This window comes from Corvus brachyrhynchos, unplaced genomic scaffold (genome assembly GCF_000691975.1).
Source record: "Corvus brachyrhynchos isolate BGI_N302 unplaced genomic scaffold, ASM69197v1 scaffold17, whole genome shotgun sequence".
In the NCBI taxonomy this organism is placed as follows: Eukaryota; Metazoa; Chordata; class Aves; order Passeriformes; family Corvidae; genus Corvus; species Corvus brachyrhynchos.
Window position 1 is genome coordinate 3932486 of NW_008240046.1, and position 10943 is coordinate 3943428.

Genomic DNA, 10943 nt, shown 5'->3' on the forward strand with positions numbered 1-10943 from the left:
ACACCCAGAGCAAGGGTCTTGCTGAAGGTTTGGATGCAAGCCATGAGAGCTCTATAAGCATCCAGTAAATGTTTTGCCTGGGTAAGGAGAAGACCTCCTGCAGGACAATTAAAACCTTTTTTTGCTTTGTATTGTTTCTGTTCAGCGCTTTCTAAACATAGAAACTATCTCTTTTGTGATGATACTAAAAAGTATTCTTTACTTTTAACTGAACATGTCATCTGTTGAGAATGATATGAAGATGAATGGCAAGACATTGTCAACACAGTAGTAAGTCATAAATGGGGGTTCAGTCATGCTTGTAGCAGCTAGGAATCCCAATCAGGCAAGATTGGGATTCCTAGAAGGTTTCCAGATGGTCCATCCCTAAGCAGCACAGACTGGCTTAAGAGCTTGTGGGACAAAGTGTACCTCCTGGTTCAAGTGTAGTTGGGGGGACTGTGAGAAGGGGCCTAATCCTTAGCTTCCACTGAGTTTGTATTCTCTCAACACTCACGGTTGAACTGCTGATGTGAAGTATCTTTTAATATGACCAGGAGTGTTGAGGCATGTGTCTGAAGGGCTATAACTCATGCCAGTGCTTTCAAATGCCTTTGCTTATTCTGTAAAGATCATAAGTTAAGCACTAAAGCTCAAGTCCGGTACAAAATTTTTAATGTGGTGCAAAAAAAGCAATAAAAAATCATAGTTTGTCTGAATGCAATAGTTTTAAATTTCAAAGCACTATTAAGAAAACCTTTTAAAATATTCTGAAGATTACATTGTAGGTTTTGTTTTATCATTTTTTGTTTTTACTTTCAGAAAACAGTTCTTTTATAATCTGCAAATGCACTGGCAAGAGCAAATACTTTGTCCTATATGTTAAATAGCTTGATGAAATGGAAAGGAGAAATGGACATGACTTAGTCCTTTGCAAGCCTTTAAAGCTCAAGTGTTCCTTATGCAGCAGATGCTCTAACTGTATAATATTAATTGTTCTTGTAAAGCTCACTTTCTAATAGATGTCACTCTTTTGTTTCCCCCTACTCTTTTGCAGCAAGTGACAGGCAGAAGTTTTGGTGAGAAAGATTTTCGTTCCGGATTAGAAAACGGCATTCTTCTGTGTGAGTAAGTAATGCTTACAGTTTTGAGCCTTGAATACAATCTTGACTAAAGTAGAAAACAACTTTAGTTAGTATGTCAAATTTTTGATTTCCTTTTGAGAGTTTTGACATTGCACAATGGTATTTCACTGCACTATCATTTCAGTGCCAAAACTATTGTTATGGTGAGGGTTGAAATGTGGCTTAAAAAAAACAGGTTTTGCGAAGTGCTTCCCTTACTCCACCCCAGCTCCTTAGGTAAGTTATGTAAAAAAAAAATAAATTATGTTTGTTTTTTGGTTTCCTTTTATTTAATGTTGTTAACCACAGATTGGCAAACAGTGTTCCACACCTGCCTGTGGACGTCTCTTCTACAATGAGGCGTTTTGGACCAACTCCAAGACTGAATGCTGTCAGGAGTTAGCCATCTGAATACCATCAATACACAGCTGCTTTAATAGTTTCTGGAAAGGTTAGACATCCTCTAAATTTGCCCAAAGGTGTGTTTCAATGATGTGTTTTGTAATTTTTGGACGAGAGACACAAGTTAGCTTTTGCGCATTTCTCTCTGTGGTTCTAATAGCTAGTTTTTAGGAAGAGCCTTCCAAAACCTTGTTACAGGGTTACATGCCAAAGGTGGTGACTTCTAAGAGCAATATGGAAATGGGTCCTAATGCCCTTAGTCCTTTGAAAAACAGGTTGTCAGGCATTTGGGAGAACCTGCTGATCTGAATTGACTGTATGGACCAATTTTTTTCCCTGGATGTGCAGGGTTGTCTCTGAAGTTGATAAAATCTGTCTTTGCACACCAGAATGATGAAGCTTGTGCAGAACTGAATCCATTTTTTTAAAGGAGATCTCCTGAATGTGTAGCTGGACAAATGCAGCTATTGGTAAAGTTTTATACTATTCCAGGTACTGGAACTTGGAAGCTGTTTTCAGCAGTAGAGTTGAGCTAATATCCTGTAACTCAGCTCTAGGTAGTTTACCATAGATCCGAAACCTACTTGTCTAAATACTGTTATATGTCTCACTGGTGTCATTAATCAGACAGCTTGAACTTTAGCTTTTAAAGGTGAAAAATCACAAAGGAAATGATGTGATCTATTTTGATTGTAGTTGCGTGTCTTTGCTGAGGAGTGGCTTTGGGAGGAGGGAAGTAGTTGTTATTGTTGATCAAAAATTGTGTAACTCAGAAGGAGCATACCCTCTTTGTATTTAAGGGTTGCTTCTCGCACAGGATCTCTCTCCTCTGTGTGTTGAAGGGAAGTGCTGTGTGCTGAATCACTTCACAGTGCTCTTTAAATGTTAAGGTTGAATTGTGTTGCATGAAAAGCAAGGGCTGTGTATTTCAAGATTAGATTGTAATCTTATCTGCAAGTAAGCAGAGGTAGTCTGATTTAAATGTTGTAAATCTTTAAGATGGAAGGCTTAACTAACTAATGTTTTGCTATTGAGACTAATAAATATGTATTTCCTAGAAGTTTGCAAGCTCCAGTAATAACCACGTCAAGGGACAACACTTGGTTATCCTATGAAATTGTTCTGTGATACTGGGCAAATTGTGTGTCCTCATTTACCACCTATGGAGTAGTGCAAATCAGCCTGAGGGAACCCGTCTCCTCAGCCTGGAATCTTAGAAGCCATGATGTTTCTATTGCGTCCTGCTCTTGGCTGGTGTGTAAAACTCTATTGGGCTACAGAGCATTAATGAGAAAGCTACCAATTTGGCCTTCAAGTTTGGTTTCTTCATGATGAACAAACTATAGCATCAGCAGTAGAACTGTACTCCTCACTGGTTCCAAGTCCCCTGTAAAACAGAGAGCTCAAACAAAATTTTTGGGTCTAACACTGAGAACTCTTAGAGTATCTTCAAAAAGTACTTTGGGAAGTGAAGCACTGATAGTTAATTTTTTATCTGTTGCTCAGTGAAAAAGCACTGTAAAGCTGCCGCAAGCAATATTGTCTTTCTAGACAGGAGTTTTGTGATTCATCAGAAACCTACCAGAGTACCTAATGAAAAAAATGTAGTGGTACACAAGCTTTCTCTTAACTTCCTTCCTTCAATGTGCTTTCATTGCAGCTGACCTCAACAAGTAGATGAAAACCTGATCTAAGTATCTGACAACTTCAGAAGACAAGAAAGAAGTTATAGCTATCTTCATTTCTGAAGATGGAAGAACTCATTGCTTTTGGTCAGGTTTTATCTGATTTGTTGAAGTTTTAGGGAAAAGGAAACCTCTGTTTATATCCACAGCACAGTACTCACTGCAAGTGGCATTAACTGATAACTCATAGCCAGACACTTGTGTGGGTGATGTCCACGTGAGTGTGGAATGGTTGTGCTTAACTTCCACATGTGTCAGGGGTTTGCTTGCCTGTTGTATTTTGTGAGGAAGACTGAAAGTGAGCTTGGGTTCTGAGCGATCCCAGCAGCTAGAGGACTGGAAAATGCTGTCAGGAGTGCGGACACAATCAGCATGCCTTGAATGTCCCAAACATATCTCAAGCTACCTTCTGACTTTGCAGGTGTTTTGCAGAAGGGAGCAGGGAAGTTACCATGCTAGAGTCCATTCCCCAAAGGGACTGGTCTTGTGCAAAAGAATGCAAGGGGAATCTCTTTCTCTGTCTGTAGGAGAATTGTTTCACCCTTATACACAGTAATGCCAGGCCTGCCTCCACTTGATCCCTGTCTCTACGTCCTACACAGCCTACAGACACAAGCAGACATCACTACACTGGTTATAAATGTTTCATTCACATCTAGCAACAATCCACATATTTTAATAAAGGAAAACGAATGCAACTGTGCAATGCCAAAAGCTCAGACTTTTGGGATGAATGCGTTGTGGAGCACCATCCTGACTAGCAGAGCAGTCCAGACACGTATGCTTGCCACAGGAACCCAAGAGCCTTGCATCTGCCTCTCTGATAGTGTTTGTGCTGTGGCTGGTGTCTTGATCTGGCCTCAGTACGAACTTTATAGCTTGACACACTTAGCTGAGGAGCTGAGGGGCGTATTTAAACAATGCAGGATGCCATAAAGCAACAAGTCGACAGATGAGAGCAACACAAACCCTTTCTTCTTTCTGGTTGTTCGAAAGCCCATTTGTGCAGTTGCCCAGACAGTGGTGGCTCTAATTGTTCACCCAGCTGTGCTGAGAAACCAGTGACTACGACTTCTGTTTGTCTGAAATGAGTTCATGTTTTTTTTAGCATAGCTGTGTGACATCAGTGCAGATGGTGATTTCAGCAAGGGATATAATAGCTATATAGGCAGAGGCAGTTCTTGATCTGTTCTTGCTTTGTGAATTAAATTATTGTGTGAAAAGACTGAGGAGTTCTGCATGGGTGGGCAAATGTGCCTTCTTGGGGTCATGGTTGAAAGCTATATGATGCAGGAATACAACACCAGTAGCAGGAAATATTGCTGGAAATCCCCTATTGGTGCTCCAGCACATGTTCAGGTTTTTTTTTCTCCCTTGTTACATAGCTTTGATGTTTAGGTTTGACCCAGATATCATAAGAAGCTAGAGGATTAATCAGAAATAAATTAGATCTGGTTGTTGCAATGCTTAGGTGTTCCTATTCTATGGATTCAGGCATCTGAATGAAGGTTGACTGCCAAAAAAAGTGCATATCCTGTCTCTCTGTCTGCCCTGCTGGTTTGGGTGGTTCTGTTGGGATTTTTGAAACAGCAGGTAAGGAAGTAAAGGTTGCTTTTATTTCTAATCATGCAACAATTGCTATTAATAATTTTTAAAATTATTACAGGGAAAAAAAATGCATACGTCCTGCTGCAACCTTGCCCAGTTGTTACTGCTCTAATATCCTTGCAAATGTGTTTTCAATTTTTTTCTTCTTCCCCTTGCTGCCCACCTCCCCTTGTCCAGCTCTGCTACTGCAGGATTCCTTCTTTCATGCTGGGCATTCGGTAGTTAGAGAGGTCTCTGTAGGGACGTGAGACTTCAAAAATCTGAGTTAATTACTTGTTCTGATATGATTATCCAAACAGGATATATATCCAATATATCTGTAAGAACTTCTGACGTGCAATTGGCATTGTATTTTCTCTCAAGCTTTCTCTGAAATCAAGCAATCCAGTTGCCCTGAAAGTTTGTATTCGTAGTAGTGAGACTCTAAGGTCAGGAACAGGACCAGACCATAAAGAAGAGTAACAACAATTGGGATATGAATCCTGGGCAAAAAACCTTAAACAATGAGCTAAAACTGAATCCAGTTTGGATATTAACAGAAGTTATTTGGCTTTGCGGTAGAGTCCAACAACATCATGATTGTGTGTAATACCTTGAGTTCTGTATGTAGAACAGTTTAGCTGCATGTCTGGTTTATGTATGCATTAAAATCAGTTTATAGCAGTACATGAAGGCATAATAAATCTTTGATTTTCCTCAAGCATGAAAGTTCTAACAAATATTTAACTGCATACCCTGAAAAGCAATGGCATACACATATAAAAGTGAAAGAGGACTAACTGTATGTGGTTAGTGATGGATGTCACTTGCCTGTGCAGTTCTGGATACCAACTTACAAGCACTTTCCCAAGGTCTTCTTTGATTTTTAGAGACTGTTATTTTGTATTTGGTGTTACGTAGCTTAGTAAAATGTGCAGAAACAACGCTTATTCTTTGAAACCGGGGCTCTTCGACTCTGTAGCTTTTTTGTTGTTTTTTGAAAGAGGAGATACAAAGATGTTTCACTGCTTTTAAGTAGTCTTGGTAAAATTGTATATGTACAGTGAACTAAAAAAAAAGTTTTACACTTTTTCTCTTGCAGGACAATATATAGGAAAGACAGTTCTTTTCTGCTGTGCACACTTGGAATATATGCTCTTTAAAAGTAAAAGAAAGTTTTTAGGTTTTATAAAAAAGGTGAGAAGTTAGTCATGCACATAGATTATTTTAATAGTATTTAAAGAAAATGTAAAGTGTGGCTATAAATCTAGCAAACTGAAAGTGATTATGACCAAGAATTACTTGATGGAATTTATCATTTATTCTGTCATGAGAATGATTTTCTTCTGCAAATAAGAAATCTCCTTAGTTTGTGTTCATCATGTCGCTAGTGATGAATAAGCTGCGTTTTCTCAGAGAGCAGTTTCTTTGGTTGTGCATCCTGGTTCTAGTGCATCTGACCAAGCTTTGGGCTGACATGAATGCAGTTTTCAACAAGGGCTGGCAATGTGCCAGATCAGTACAAGTGTAATGCTACGGAATAATAAAACTTTTGTGCTCCAAGTCAGTGATACTGGGAGGTATGAAGAACAGCCTTCGCTGTATATATGGCGTTTCAATCGTTCTTCTTGCAAGTTAATGTCACTTATGTTATCCTGTAGGGGAAAACAAATACTCTTTGTATACTACAGGATTTTTCAGATATGTCATTCTAATTGTCTGTCAGTTGTACGGGCCGGGCATCAGTTCAGCACTTGGCTGTGTAGTGAACAGTGGAGAAGTCAGTGGATGCCCAGCCCTTATGCTTAATTAGTATTTTGCTTGACTTTCCTATTCTTGGAAACTAAGAAGGTATTTGAGTTTCGTAGGCATATTTGAAGTCTTGAATGTGACCCATGCTTTGAGGTGAGAAGGAACTGGTGTTCTGCAGTTTTCAGGCTCTGTGCTGTAAAGCCAAAACATTATCAGCGTAGTGAATTTGGCATGTCTCCAGGTTTGAGAGATGGGCCCCAAGGCTCATTAGGCATTAGGATTAAGGTTCATGTGAGGACATTTGAAACAATTTTATATGAATACAGAGTTTTTAATCTTCAAGTTTTATTGCTGTTTTATAATGAAGAGCTATTTATTAATATGGTTTAGATCAGGGGTCAAAGGCAACATAAACCCTAATGCTAAGTCCATGATGAAAAGAGGGGAATAGCCAGTAAGGGGCGTGCTTGAGTACAGACAGAATGACCTGTCTTTGTATTTATGCTTTTAAAAAAAGTGAATTTCAGCAGACAAATAGAGCTTTTTCACTGATGCTTGGTTATTGACAGGGCAGGAGGCTGTGGAACGCTGACCCACTCAAAAGGAGTGTTGCTCAAGTGCAAGGCAAGGTAATCCTGTGAGAAGTTTCAGCTTTTCAAGAGTGTATGTTTAAGAAAACATATTTAGTATGGGAAATTATCCATGGCCATTGCTACTCAGTGTAAAAACTATGCATGAATTGTAAATTTATAGGTGCATGAGATGCTCTTTACATCACCAGTCCTTGTGATTGTAGGCTCTGGTTAAATAGCTTGTGAAGTTACTTACTCACACTCTTCCCTGTTGCCTTTCTTGAGTTGTTTGCAAGGCCTCTGTTTTGTTCACATTTTCAGTCTTTGGCAGAGCAAGACTCATGCAGTCCTGTGTTTGGAATATTGTTTTCTCAATTCTGCATATTTGCATAGGTCTTTATTCACTTTGTACATCTTAGACTGGACCGTGAGCCCTTTATGGGACAAAGTCAGTTCTGTCCTGCTTGTTAAAAAAGCACCTTGTTCATCTGATTCTAAATAAATGAGGTCAGGGGCATCATTAGCAATCACTCAAGAATGTTTTCCCAAAAATATTTTTGTGACCTCAGGAACATGTTTATATTTTGAAACTTCTTAACCGTGTCTTTTGCAACTAAATATTTTGACTTTTCATTGTTCACTGTTTCAATGTGATTTGTTCATCTTTAAGGCTAGTAGTGGATTTTTCTATCCTTTTCAAATATTTGGGGGCATTTTGGAGCTGCCACTAGAGCATGAGTTAAAAATATGTGGATACTGAAGCTGTCTAGGCTAATAATTATCAAGTGCTGAAAGGCTGCTTGTTTGAATCTAAGTCTGTAAAACTTAATTTGAAGAGAGAAATGTCTCTGTGAAGGTCTACTGTGGATAGAATTTCCTGAACTCTCAAATATGAAGTGCCCTTTTACTTTTAGATCAGATCATTAGTAAGCTTTTCTTTTTAAGAATATGATCTGTTACTTGAGCAAAGAACTCTGTTGGATACCTCTCCTCCAGCCTGGATTGATCTGTGGACACACATCACTTCAACCTTTCTTTTCTCCATTTCTGAAGTTTATTCTCTGAAAATGCTTCTCTTCCATTTCCTCCTAGAAACAAGGTCTTTTTGGAGGCTGGGTTGTGGCAGTCATCCTCTGAATATTTTTTTAACTGACGCTTTCTTGCAAGAATTTCACAGGCAGTTTATTGGTGCTTTTCGTTAGATCTTTTATCAACTGTTGCCTGAAATGCCTTCTCTTCCTGGCAGAAGTTTTTCAAATTCTTAACTAATGATAAAATCCCCAGGATGGTCTAATAGGTTAGTCACTCCGTGGCTAGTACTGATTTCAGCTTGTCTGTCCAGCTGTGGAGATACCTTATCTCCTGGAATGCCAAGCCTTGGGGACAGCACGAATAGAGCAATTGATTCTTCCCATACCTAAGAGAGCTGTTTTTTATCGGGGGAAGGAAGTGACCTAGCTTCTCCCTGTGAGTGGGGATAGAGGAGCTTTCCACTTCCACCGTGCTCTTTTGTTTCTATAAGGTAAGACAGGTCTAAGGTTTTAGCTTCTATGCAGTGTCTTACTGTGCTTCATTTAACAGGTAGCTACTGGAGAGTCCAAGCCAGCACCTGGCACAGGGGAGAGGGAGGATGAGTGTCTGGTTGCACTGGGGGAGATCACTGAAATGGTTGTAAGGCATGGGAACAGGCTGCCCAGGAAAGTGGTCGAGTTGCCATCCCTGGACATATTTAAAAGATGTGTAGGTGTTTGTAGGGACATGGTTTAGTGGTGGACTTGGCAATGCTGGATTAATGGTTGGACTTGGTGATCTTTGAGGTCTTTTCTGACCTTCATGATTCTATGCTGGACTGAAAGTGACAAGAGAACTTTGAGAAGTACAGCGGATTGTTCTGACTCAGGACAGGTACATAAATGCTAGGGGAAATCCCCACAGAGAGCTTGAAGGGTCTGAAAGTAGGTCACATGTGCATGTAGAGACTCAGGTTTTGTGGATGGAGCCTGAAAATTCTTAGTTGTATCCTGGTTTGGGTTATTGTCTTTTGGGTGTTTGGTGGGATTGTTGGGATCACTCAGAATGAGCCAAGGATTAGGATTAGAACTGGGGAAGGGGGCACAGGCTGGAGCTGCAGATGCAGTTGGGGCTGCCAGAGGAAGATATGTGCTGCAGGTTTTCTCTCCTGCAAACTCTTTAGACCAGAACATGGCTGGGGACAGGAGGCCCAGGGCAGCCAAGTCCTTTGGTTAGGATTGGTGGGGCAAGAAAGCGTGGGACTGCAGTTGTCAGGGGCTGCTAGGAGAAGGTGTGGGTTAGTGTTTTTTCTCACCTGCAGAGTCTTTCCCTTGGGCCACAGCCGAGGGTCTTGTGCCAGGTCGCCAATGCAAAATGGTGAAGGGTCTTGTTTGCCCCATGTTTCAACAGAAACCTACCAGAGCTGATAAAACTTTACATATCAAGACGTGCTCTATGCGAGTCTAAATTGGCACACAAAATTTAATTTGTATATACGGGCCTGTGTAAGAAGAGGTGTAGTTAGTGGATTTTTGAGAGGCAGGGATGGACAGTAACTGTGTGAGTGAAGGCGACCATTGGGACACTGCACAAACAGCACAACTTTTCAGCTGGGTTGGTAGCAGACCAAGCTTAAACCACTCAGTGTTTTGGCATCTGGATTGTTGCTCTAGATGAGGCAATAATTCAGAAGCAGACAGTCTGCTCTGGAAGAAACCTCCCTTTGACATGTTCTGCAGCAAGCAAGTCCTGGGGGGTTTGGTGCCAGACTGCTTAGAAATGTTTCCAACAGGAGACAAACATTTTAATAATCATTTTAATTTCTTCCTCAGGGTTTTCCATCTTGCCCCCATCCCATTTCCTCTCTCCTCAGCCTCCAAACGGTGACCTAAAATGTTGTTTGTTTCCTACTCCTTTCCTTCCTCTCAATTTATCCTGCTCCCATATTTCACAGGGAAGTCTGTACAAGCCATTTTGAAGATTTGTTTAGAATAGGTTTTGGCATTTGAGGTTTCCATTAAGAACTCTTTATTTTGCCTTCTATTATTGCCTGTGATTTTTAATCTGCACCTGCAATATTGGTTATGGTGCCTGATGTATTCACATTTGAGTAATAAAGAAAATGAGATGCTTTAGCTAATATATTCTCTTTTTTCCTGAGACAGAATAGGCCGACTGAGGATTGAAGTCACAAGAGATCTCCAGTATTTGAGGGGGGGGGGGGGGGCGGGTTGGTGGTGGAATCTTAACTTGCCTGGTGTAGCAGCTAAATGGAAAATAGTAGTTTTACAAGGTTGCTGCTGTGTGAGGTTAAAAAGTACCATAGTATCTTTTGGGGGGGGAAAAAAGTAATTTTTTTTTTCCATCTGTGAAGTAAAATAATGGTTCTAGAAGATACACAGTTCTTGTCTTGGCATTCTCTTCATCTAATGGGGAAAAGTGATTTTTTTGTAAATAAAAGTATATTAATTCATTTGTTTTTAGGACATTACTGTTAGATTCTACCTTAAGCAGAAGGGAGGAATAGTACAGCAGTCTGTATGAGCTTGGGTTACAGAGTTTTTAACTTCAAGAATATTTAAAAAATACCCCCAACTCCCAGAAGTATCATTCATACTGGTTTTGTCGCTACTCCCACTACATGATGGTGTTGGAGATGTGGGAACTTCAAGAACGTAATAGCATGAGTACAGTTTAGGACAAGTGGAACAGAAGCCTTACTAACTATGGTCATAGAAAACTGAGAATAGCATCTCCCAGTCTGCGCCGCTGCTCTCCAAGTGATCACAGAGACCCTACCTATATACTGTTTCAGGGAGACACAAAGGGAA

At 40.2% G+C, this 10943-nt stretch overlaps 1 protein-coding gene across 5 annotated transcripts in view; it reads left to right on the top strand.

Moving 5' to 3' along the window:
• The first annotated feature begins 1036 nt into the window (after positions 1 to 1036).
• The window catches only part of LIMCH1 (LIM and calponin homology domains 1), a 110726-nt gene continuing 100819 nt past the window's right edge, over positions 1037 to 10943 (top strand). For 4 of the 5 annotated variants that reach the window (XM_017744491.1, XM_017744494.1, XM_017744493.1 and 1 more), the window contains exon 1: positions 1037 to 1107. The gene's annotated coding sequence lies outside the window, so the exon portion shown is untranslated. The remainder of the gene's footprint in view (positions 1108 to 10943) is intronic. The other variant, XM_017744492.1, reaches the window with a different exon arrangement.